Genomic DNA, 11,802 nt, shown 5'->3' with positions numbered 1-11,802 from the left:
TTGCAGACTCTCCAGCTATGCAGAGAAAAAAATTCATCTTGGTTCTGGATACATGGGACTCATAAAAGAAATATATGTATTAAACTCACAGCCACAGTTACAATCTCATTTACATAAATGTGTTTATTTATTAAATTAAAAAAGAAAAAAATAATTAATTTATTAAACATTTAGCTAAGCTGTAGATTCCTGACTTTCTAATTCTGCTCTAATGTTCAGACGCTGCATTACAAGCAATTAGCAAAATGCGTTATTTGATGAAAGCAGTTTAACTGAACTCAAAGTGTGGAGGAGTTAAGGGCATGTTTGTGTGCAGCAAACATATGCTTATGCTAAAGAATAAATGCTCCTCCTGTGGAGAACTCTCTCACTAATCCTTACACTAAACTGTAATGTCTTATTTCTTTGTCGAGGTAAAATAGAGTCCAGGTTATCATGTGGTTTTTAAATAATGCAACATTAATTACAAAGAATATTAAAAGTGAGGGTGTCATTGCTCTCTCAAAATATCTGGTTATATTACCTCAGGAAGCACAAAGAGAAAAATGTTTATGTGCATTTTTTACTACGGGTATGCTGCGGCGACAGGTCATAAGGGCAAAGTAGGGGAGATACAGGCGTGTCGTATGAACTGTTCATTTTTTGTGCTTCTCGTGCATTGTTCAAAGTCCACGAGGGCTGTTCACGTAATAAGTGTGCGCACTCGCATGCAGCCTGACTGCTCTGGTGCCGTCTAATTGACTGCTAAAAATGCTGAAGCTAATAATGCTAAAATTGATAGCTAATAACACTGAAATTGATAGCCAATAATACTCAAATTGATATCTAACAACGCTGAAATTGATAGCTGAAAATGATGAGGTTGATAGCTAAAAAAGCTAAAATTGATAGATAAAAACGCTAAAATTAATAGCTAATAACACTGAAATTGATAGCTAATAATACTGAAATTGATAGCTAATAATACTGAAATTGATAGCTAATAATACTGAAATTGATAGCTGAAAATGCTGAGGTTGATAGCTAAAAAAGCTAAAATTGATAGATAGAAACGCTAACATTAATAACTAATAACACTGAAATTGATAGCTGAAAATGCTGAAATTGATAGCTCATAACTCTGAAGCTAATAGCTGAAAACACTAAGGCATATAGCCAGCCAAGATTTTAGTTAAATTCCAAATTAGCCAAAAAAGCTAGCATGTAGCTGAAATATTAGCTAACCTCCAAAACAGCCTAAAAAACAGCTATAAATGCCAAAAATTAGTCCAAAAAGATAGCAGAATGCCATCATAACTTTTAACTTCAGTACACTCTGACTCCATATAATACATCGTAACGACAAATCAACTATTAAATTTGTCGTCGACTATTTTAATAGTCGGTTAGCATTAGCATGTGGCAGCCCTAGTCCCAACTATTAGTTTCCAACTTTTTTTATGCTCAGATTATTTCCCATTGTCTATCTCCATCAGTGAGGTGGTGGGAGGACTGTTTTAATTTTTGTGCTAATTTTTTTTATTATTTTTTTTGTTTTGGTGTAAAGCACTTTGTTATGTTTTATACAAAAAGTGCTTTATAAATAAAGATTGATTTGATTTTGATTTACTAGATTCATCCATACATCATAAGTGCGTCCAACTTAAATTATTCTCACAAATACTTTACATAGACAACAATGATACGTTTCGTTTTTTATTGGGGTGGCTGTAGTAGCCTGTACGTATGAAGCGTCCGCTCCTCTCTATGACCCCCCATCGGCCGGGACAACCAAAAACGCCCGTATGGGTCAACCTTCTGTACAGGAACATGTGACTAAGATGTAAAGCAAGGGTTGATTTAATGGCATTAGTGTTATGTTGCAGCTGATACAGGTGCAATACAGGATTGTACATTGCATTAATTCTGCTTTTTAATTCAACCCAGCTTCTAATTTAACACTCACTTTAACTTCATTTCCTCCCTTTTGAAGCGTGCGTCTAAATAACCGTCTTTTTGTCTGCAGAAGGACGGCGTCTCTTTTGGAGGAATAATATTCTCTTTGCAAACGATGATCTTCAATGTCACAAGATAATTTATTACCATGATGTAATCTCCACTACAAAGCACACCAGGGAAGTTAATTCCACATCCTGAGGCCACCCTCTCACAGGCCCCGTGGTTGCGCAGCAGCTAATTAGAGGCAAAGTAGCAAATTTGGATCAACTTTATGAAATCAGGGGCAAGCAAAGGATTTTTAAATCATCTTTGACATTGTTAAGGTCTGCTCCGGTGTTCCGTCTTCTTAGATTGAATATTAAACTCCTTGTTTGATCAAAAAAATATTTTAAAACTTTTGACTTCTTTAATACATTTGTGTGTGGTTTTAACTCGTTACTGATTTTGTGTCCACATTGGATTTAGTTTAGGGGTTTCTGCTTTAGTCTTCACAATGACTGATTGATTCATAAAAGATGGTGTTTTGCTCCTAAATTACACCTCCCAATGACAAAGTAGAGAACAGAAGATACCAAACGATGAGGCCGAGGAGGAAGTGGTGTGTTTGTCCACTAAACAGAAGCAGGGAATACAAAGGTGGAAAAATAAAAATAAGAAAATTGCATTCTCTAGTGCTGCAAGTTATATATCTTCTATTAAGTTGTTCGCTCTCTCTGTGTCTGTGTGTGAAGTTCGGTATTTCAATTAATTTTTTCAGGTAAGTTTTTATAATTTTCAGTGTTGAAAGACATTTTTCTGGACAGTTTCCTCTAATTGCTGAAATAAATTCATGTGAAATGACGCAATTTGCATGCGATTGCACTACGGGCGCAAACCTCCTGTTGCGGGTGACGTCACCAGCAGGTGTCGCATTCTGCAGCAGTTTTGGACAGACAACCCAAAAGTCTCCATGTGACTGAGGCTTAATACATTACTTCTATATAAAGTGCATTTGTTCATATTTGAAATGTTTTGCCCCAAAACATCCAGAATTACACAGTACTGGAATCTTATCAGCATTACTGCTGCCACTCTTAAAAGTCGTCCATTTTTAATTCAGTTCATACTCTCCATTATTATCATCAAACATCTCAGCAAATCTGCTTTACAGGAAGCAAACTCAACTAAAAACCTTAAAAAAAAAAGAAGCTGTCAGTCAAGCTGTCGCCTGTGCTTGGAATCTCCACAATCTCCTCTTTGCGGTCACTTGGTGCTTTCAACTCCAAAGAAAGCAGCCATTTATTATTTTATATGCAGCAAAGAAAGGTAAATTGAGGCTTGAAATGCCTGTGGGGAGCTCAGTTGTTTTTTTGTTTTTTCTTTATTCAGATGCTTTCTTTTTTATATGCAATATTTAAGCATGCCAAGCTTTTAAAGCCACTCAAAAATATAAACTTCTCACACATACTGCACTCTTATTTCTAAAAACTACAAGGTAACTAGAAAAGTTGCATTGCCGGCGATAATGCTGGTGTGAATAATTTTTGCTGAAAGAAGTTGCTAAAGATGCTGAAGCTTTTAGCTTAAACTGCAACAGCTATTTACAAAATGTTAAGTTTGCTTAAAAACTGGAAATTTTGTTAAAGAACTATAAAAGAGCGCTGAAGATGACCTAAATTTCTAAAATATTTTTAGTAAAATTGCTTAAAATCCCTAATGCATGCCAATTTTTGCTTAAATATTAACTAAACTCCAAATAGCATAAAATTCCTCAGTAAACTAAATTAGTCCAAAAATTAGCTTGTTGCTAAAACAGAAGCTAAACTCTAAATTAGCCAAGAACATTAGCAGGTTGCTTAAATGCTAGCTAAACTCCAAAATAAACTGAAATTCCTCAGTAAACTGAACTAGTCAAAAACACTAAAATAGAAGCTAAACTCTAAAATAGCCTATAAAAACCTCAGTAGATAACAAATTAACCAAAAACGTTAGCATGTTGCTAAAAGATTAGCTAAAATCCAAATTAGCATAAATAGACCTCAGTATAGGTCAAATTAGCCAAAGAATCAAGCACATTGAGTAAATAGTTGATGAACTCCAAAATATTATAAAAAGTAAACTAAAGTAGTCAATAAATTTAGCAAGTTGCTAAGACAGAAGCTAAACTCTAAATTAGCCAGGAACGTTAGCACGTTCCTTAAATACTAGCTAAACTCCAAAATAGTATAAGATTCCTCAGGAAACTCAATTAGTCAATAGTGTTAGCCTGTTGCTACAATAAAAACAACATTCTAAAATAGCCCATAAAAACCACAGTAGGTAACAAATTAACCAAAAATGTTTGCATGTCGTTAAAATATTAGCTAAAATCCAAATTAGCATAAATAAACCTTAAAAGAGGCTAAATTAGCCAAAAAAGCTAGCAGATTGTTGGAATAGTTGATGAACACCAAAATATTCTAAAAAGTAAACTAAAGTAGTCAAAAAAGTTAGCCCTTTGCTAAAACATAAGCTAAACTCTAAATTAGCCAAGAACGTTAGCATGTTGTTGAAAAACTAGCTAAACCCCAAAACAGCCTAAAACTCCTCAGTAAGCTCAAGTGGTCAATGATGTTAGCCTGTTGCTAAAATAGAAGCTAAACTCTAAGATAGCTATAAAAACCTCAGTAGATAAAAATAAGCCAGAAATGTTCGCATGTAGCTAAAATATTAGCTGAAATCCCAATTAGCATCAATAAACCTCAGGAGAGGCCCAATTAGCAAAAAAGCTAGTACATTGTGTAAATAGTTGATGAACTCCTAAATATTCTACAAAGTAGACTGAAGTAGTCTAAAAAGATTGTTGCTAAAACAGAAGCTAAACTCTAAATTAGCCAAAAACGTTAGCATGTTGCTAAAATATTTGCTAAAATCCAAATTTGCATTAAAAAAAGCTCAGTAGAGGCCAAATTAGCCAAAAAGTCTGCTTGTTGCTTAAATGCAAGCTGAACTCCAAAATAGCCTAAAAACCTCAGTGGATAATAAATTAGCCAAAAACGTTAGTATGTTGCTAAAATATTAGCTAAAGTCAAAACATTTTAAAAATTACTATAAAAGTTTTAAACATAGTGCATGAGTCCATTGAAATGCTTAAAATTCTGAAATTTCCTATTGGGCATATTTTGTTCAATATTTCAAAAACTATAAAGTTTATAAATAGTTCTTATATGCCGAAAAACGTACAGAAAGGAATAGGAGAATCACTATAGTGTGAAATATTACCAAACATTCACACATTTACCACAGAAGAACATCAGTTAGAGAAAGAGAGAGATCAGGAATATACTTTCCATCAAACTCCATTTGACAGGTGACCTTTGACCTTATATATATATATATATGTGTGTGTGTATATTTTATATATATAAAATAGATATGAAATTGCTACATCATCTTGAGGGGCGGGGCACCTGTCAAAACGAGTTTGATGGATGGTGTAGGGTCAAAGGTCACCTGTCAAAACCAGTTTGATGGATGGTGTAAGGTCAAAGGTCACCTGTCAAAATGAGTTTGATGGGAAGTATATTCCTTATCTCTCTAGGGAACACTTCTGATTAAAAAAAAAAGAAAAGAAAAGCAGTTGCCCACAAAGGTTATTCACTGAGCTCATATTGATGGTTTTATATTGAAGCGACTTTAAGTGGTTTTCCTCCTAAATGTCACTCGGATTGTCTTGTTGGTACATATAGTGGGCATTCACACATCTACTAGATTGAAAGCCCCCCAAATCCTCAGCTGATCTCCCCCATCATAAACCCTGCAGGCCTTTATGAAGGCAATTCTGCTGCTGACAAAGCGGGCTGCCTCTTCCCGGTCCGCCTTCTGCGTTCCCATTTAACAGCCGCTGTGTTTTGGGAGGCTCGGCATTAGCAGTTAACACCTGAAGGAATCTAATTAATGAGGGAGCGGAGTGTTTAATCACATCTCATGAGCTCACACTGCACCCTGTACTTCATTTATTAAAAGTATTATGACTTTAAATAAAACCATCATTCACTGTCGTGACTCGGGCATTTTGAGCGCGCTGAAGGTCTAATCTTATAATGCACAGAGTTTTCACAGGAAGCTGCGTTTTAAATTTGAGCTGAGGCCAGATTACTTTGATATGCACCAAGAACATCCACAAGGTAAACCTGCTTTAGAAGTAAAAGCTGTTTTGGAGGATGTTGACTTCGTCATTAAAGCTTTTACACCACAAAAATACCCAAAATGTTCCTTTTTTACTGACCGTTAAAGTTTGTGGAGGTCACATCTGTGAGGTTGTTTGGTAAAACGTGGAGCTAACCCAATAAATCTGAATTATTGCCCTGAGAAGAAGAGCTGGAGAAACGAGGGGAGATTTGCTTTTAGCGTGTTTTTTTCTGCTTTTTACATAAATACTATAAAATAGGGGTTATATGAGGGTAAAAAAATAGCTGTAATGCATTTTATGACACAAAATGTTTCAAAATACAGGTAAGCAGAGGCGTATTTATCATTAGGCAAAGGTGGGCGATTGCCTGGGCCCCCTTCAACACCTTGGGGGCCCCAGCTTAGTATTTAATAAATACGTCTAAAATAACTCCATGTCTTTTTTTTTATCTGTGTCATAGAAAACTCAAATGGTCGAAAACTGTATTTAAGTATATTTTGTAAAAAGCGGCTTTTGGAAGTGTTAAAAAAATAATTAAAAAAAAGACAAACGGGGGGGGGGATTTGTTGCTGCACTAAAGTGCAGGAAGGTAAATAAAAAAAAATGACAGAATTATGAGAAAATAGTCAAAATGTTATGAGGATTGACTGGTAAAATTATGAGATTTTTTTTTTTTTTTTTAATTAAAAATCTATTTTTTGATTGAAATTGTTTTATATCATTTAAAATTTCACAAAAATTAAGTAATAAAAATTCTGATTTTTTTCTATGTAAAATTTGTCATTTGGAAGTTGTAATATATGGAAATTTTTCAAAATAAAATTGTAATTTCTATAAAAAAAGAGAAACGTTGTAAATTTTACTCAAAATTTTACAGTACAAATGTAAATTTTTAAGGGAAAAGATGTAATTTTACAAAGAAAAGGCATGTTATTTTTTGTTTTGTTTTTAATTAAAGTGTACCATGTAGCTTATAAAATGTTTAAAGAGAGACAATCCAACCTTACCCGTTTAATTCATTAATGCAGACACTTCAGGCATCACATTGCTGAAGAATCTCTGCTTTACTGTTTTGTAAATGTACAACTTTTTTTTCAATTAATTGCTACTTTATTTTGAAAAATTCGACGTAAAATCATGACTATTAAAAAATAAATTATTTCATGAATCATAAATTTATGATTTCACAAAATGCAGACTTTTTTTCTAATAATTTTTTAACTTTATTCTTATATATTTGTACATGGCTCTAATACTCCATTGAAAGAAAAGTGACAGAAAAGGCAAAAAATAATCATTTTAAAAATTTTACTTTTTTATTTTTAATTGACACCACTCCGATGAACTCTTTTGTTCCATTATTTTAAGTTTTTTTTGTTTTTTACGTTTGCCATCTTCAGCAAAACGTGACTAAAGTTTTTAATACAATCGCTCCAGAGGGCACCATATTATGTTTGCCTCTGGTCCCCAAATTGCAAAGATCACCACTCCTGGTAAGTGAATAAATATCACAGTTTCAAGTATTTTTTTTTTTTTATGCTGATGTTGTTTGCATGTATTAACATGTTAACATGTGACCATGATTAGAAACTGATGGACATTCGTTGGCCATGTGTGCACATTGCTGCATTGTTGCTGTTTGTTTGTTTTCCTCTTAAATTTTGTGATATTTGTCTTATTTGTATGGAGACTAGGCCTGCCACGATTAGTCGACTAATCGATGACTACTCAACAATTAAATAGTCAATTAGTCGTTACTTTATATTGTATGGAGTCAGAGTGTAGTAAAGTTTAAAATTATAATGGCATTCTGCTAGCTTTTTGGACTTGTTTGCCATTTATTAAACTTTTTTTGTCTAATTTGAAGTTTAGCTAATATTTCAGCTACATGCTAGCTATTTTGGCTAACTTAGGCTTTTTTCGGGTTTTTAGGCTAATTTCACATTTAACTTATATGTTAGCTGGCTATCAGCTTCAGCTATTAGCTATCAATTTCAGCATCTTCAGCTATCATCACTAGCATCTTTAGTTTACAGCATCCACACTAGCATTATCACAGGTAATGCTATATATCTCATTTTTAGTTAGTTTAAAGCTAATGATGGTTAAGACGTGTGCTTTACATCCAGTTTGCACATGATCTAATTAGTCGACTAACCGGAAAAAATAATCGGAGATCAGTCGACTATTAAAATAATCGTTTTGTGGCAGCAATAATGGAAAATAATAATCAAAAAGTTCATCTAATTCTTATTTTTTCTTCCTCACACTAATGTGGAACAGTAAGTTGTCAAACTGATCACAGAGAAGTGGAAGTACCGCTGAAAGCGGCCGTCATTCAGATGCTCCTGCAGTAGATGACGAACCTCATAGTACTGGGAGCGTCTGAATGATCTCATGAACCCAGACATGGATGACTAACGCTTTCTTAGTGCTCTTATCATCTGTGTCTTTCAAGGACTGACTGTATGCGAGGTATTCAGATATACAGTCAATGCTTCCATGAAGAAATTAGGCCAAAGACATTTGAGTGTAGCTCCTCCCACATTCAGGGGAAGCGGCAATATTATAAACACATTTTTAGTGCTTATCAGTGAATTTGCTGCACAGTCAAGTAGATGGTGCATATTTTCACATGTTTAAAAAAAGGTAAAGGCATTAGGTAAAGATCAAACAGCAGGTCAACCAGTAAGTATTTTAGTTTGAATATAATTTAAAATTGTTGCTAAAATAGTAACTTCTTGTTGTACTTTAGCTCAGTGACGTCTGCAGTTTAGCTGTCAAACTTTGGTAAACTCAGATTTATTATTATTATTAAGTTCTGTAGACATAATTCTACTTCCTCTTATGAAGATGATTATTAATAATATTATTACTCATTTTTAATCAAGATTTCTTACTTTTTAGCAGACTCTGATGTGCAGCTGGTGCATGCCATTTATTAATTAACTTTAATCATATAAGAAGATTGCCTCTAAATGTCTGGTTACCATGGCGATGTGGTACCTACCCATTCTCTTTGATTATGACGTATATTGTTGTGGACTGTGACCCAAATGGGGGTGAGAAATTAGACTTGATTTGCTTCAATAAATTAACTTGGACCATTTATTTTCTGTACAGACTAAAAAATCCTGCAGTTGTTCTGTAAGATAAATCGATCAAAATCAAAGTAAAGATCTCTTTATACTAACGTAAGTGTGTCTGTTCAGCTTTTCCTCACTGAGGATTTCCACTTATCCTTCATCTCTGCTGCCGCTGTGATGAAGATGTGACCCTGTGTTCTCTTTAGTCCGTTCTCGGTGTCACATCACATCTGTCAGCGGACTTGTTTACATTCACCACAGCTGCTTCCTGTTTGTTAATTATCCCTAAAAATGTATAACATTCTCAGTTTCACTTTAGTTTTTCTAGATTAGTCCAACTGAGACACAAATTTAGCTAAAAAATCTGATTATTTTAAAAGCTTTTTCTCCTCTATGCTTTAAATAGAACATTTGCAGTTTCACATTTTAAGGCTGTATAACATTTTTTTTAATTTTCATATCTGACGAGTATCAAACATTTGTTTGAAGTCCATGTGAACACTTCATAACAGACTGCAGTCATAATATGTGACCGCTAATTATATCCAGTCGGCTGGTTGTATGATTAAATCTGATTAGTCAAAGAAGCTCTGGATTTATCATCTCCCTGTACCAGATGTTTAACAGTTGCAGCTACAGCGGTTTCATGGCGGTGGTGATGCGACGGACAGCCGTGCCCGTGTGTTCCTCTGCTGCTGCGGCGCAGATGTACACGCCGACTCCTGGAGTTATTCTGATCAGTGGCGCATGCTAATCAAACGTGGCACCGGCTACAGCTGTTGATAGCCATCACCTACTAGTGCTGCCACAAACGATTATTTTAATAGTCGACTAATCACAGATTATTTTTTCTGTTTAGTCGACTAATCGGGTCATGTGGAAACTGGATGTGAAGCACAAATCTTAACCATCATTAACTTTTAATCTAACTAAAAACTAGATATATACGTAGCATTACCTGTGATAATGCTAGTGTGAATGCTGTAAGATGAATTTGACTGCTGAAGATACCAGTGCTGATAGCTAAAGAGGCTGAAATTGATAACTAAAATCACTAAGGCTATAGGACAGCTAAAATATTAGTTAAATACCAAATTAGCCTAAAAAACTAAAAAAAAAAGCCTAAGTTAGCCAAAACAGCTAGCATGCAGCCGAAATATTAGCAAATCTCCAAATTAGCCTTAAAAAACAAAAAAGCCTAAATTAGACAAATAAACTAGCATGCACCAGATATATGAGGTAAAATGCAAATTAGCCTAAAAAACTGAAAAAAATACTAAATTAGCCAAAATAGCTAGCAAGTAGCTAAAATATTAGCTAAAATCCAACTTAGCCTAAAAAAATACTTGGCCAAAATAGTTAGAATGTAGCTGAAATATTAGCTAAACTCCAAAATAGCCCAAAAATAAACAAAAAAAGCCTAAATTAGCCAACAAAGATAGCATGCAGCTGAAACATTAGCTAAAATCCAACTTAGCCTAAAAAATACTTAATTAGCAAAAATAGTTGGCATGCAGCTGAAATATTAGCTAAATTCCAAAATAGCCTTAAAAACTGAAAAAAATACTAAATTGGCCAAAATAGCTAGCAAGTAGCTAGCTAAAACCCAACTTAGCCTAAAAAAATACTTAGCCAAAATAGTTAGCATGTCGCTAAAACATTAGCTAAACTCCAAAATAGCCCCAAAACAAACAAACAAGCCTAAATTAGCCAAAAATTTAAGCTAGCATGTAGCTCAAACTTGAGCTAAAATCCAACTTAGCCTAAAAAAATACTTGATTAGCCAAAATAGTTAGCATGTAGCTGAAATATTAGCTAAACTCCAAAATAGCCTTAAAAACTGAAAAAAAAATACTAAATTAGCCAAAATAGATAGAATAATGGCATTACGACTTTTAACTTTACTACACTCTGACTCCATTTAATATAAAGTAATGACTAATCAACTATTAAATTAGTTGACGACTATTTTAATAGTTGATTAATTGTCGATTAGTTGACAAATCGTGGCAGCCCTATCAGCTACATCTAAAAGCAGACACTTACATTTCCAGGATTGCCAGCTTAAAGAGCCACTCCGATGAAAATGATGTCTTTAACATGTTTGGCTGAAAAATGTCGTTTGAAAAACATCTTTTGTAGATCCATGTACCTCTTTGTTTTCCTCATCTTAGCTGGAATCTGCTCAAAACCATACAGCTGGATAGCTCAAGTATTGCTCACAATTTTAAAGGCACCAGTAATGTTAGGTTGGGGGTCAGAAGTTCAAAAATCCATATAAAAAACTGCCAAAATATGATTTAAAAAAATGCATATTCACATGGCTTATTAGTCATTACTCCCCAGTACTTTTTGTCACTATATAATAAGTCTGCGGCCACACATGGCAAAGAAAATTCCCTGCGAACCAGCCGGGTGTTTGGCTTTAATTGAAGCAAAAGGACAGAAACTAATCAAAACAAATGCTATGCATTAGATAGCCGTACTCTGGCCCTGGCAAGCCTGTAAACCGTTTCAGCCCAATGACTTCCTCATTTCTGCTACAACCAGGCGGAACAATAAAAACACCCGCAGACTGGGCCAAACCGCCGAACATTGGCAAGGCAAAACAGTTTAAAGGAACACAGA

This window comes from Oryzias melastigma, linkage group LG20, assembly GCF_002922805.2.
Source record: "Oryzias melastigma strain HK-1 linkage group LG20, ASM292280v2, whole genome shotgun sequence".
Taxonomy (NCBI): Eukaryota; Metazoa; Chordata; class Actinopteri; order Beloniformes; family Adrianichthyidae; genus Oryzias; species Oryzias melastigma.
This window is presented reverse-complemented; position numbering follows the sequence as displayed.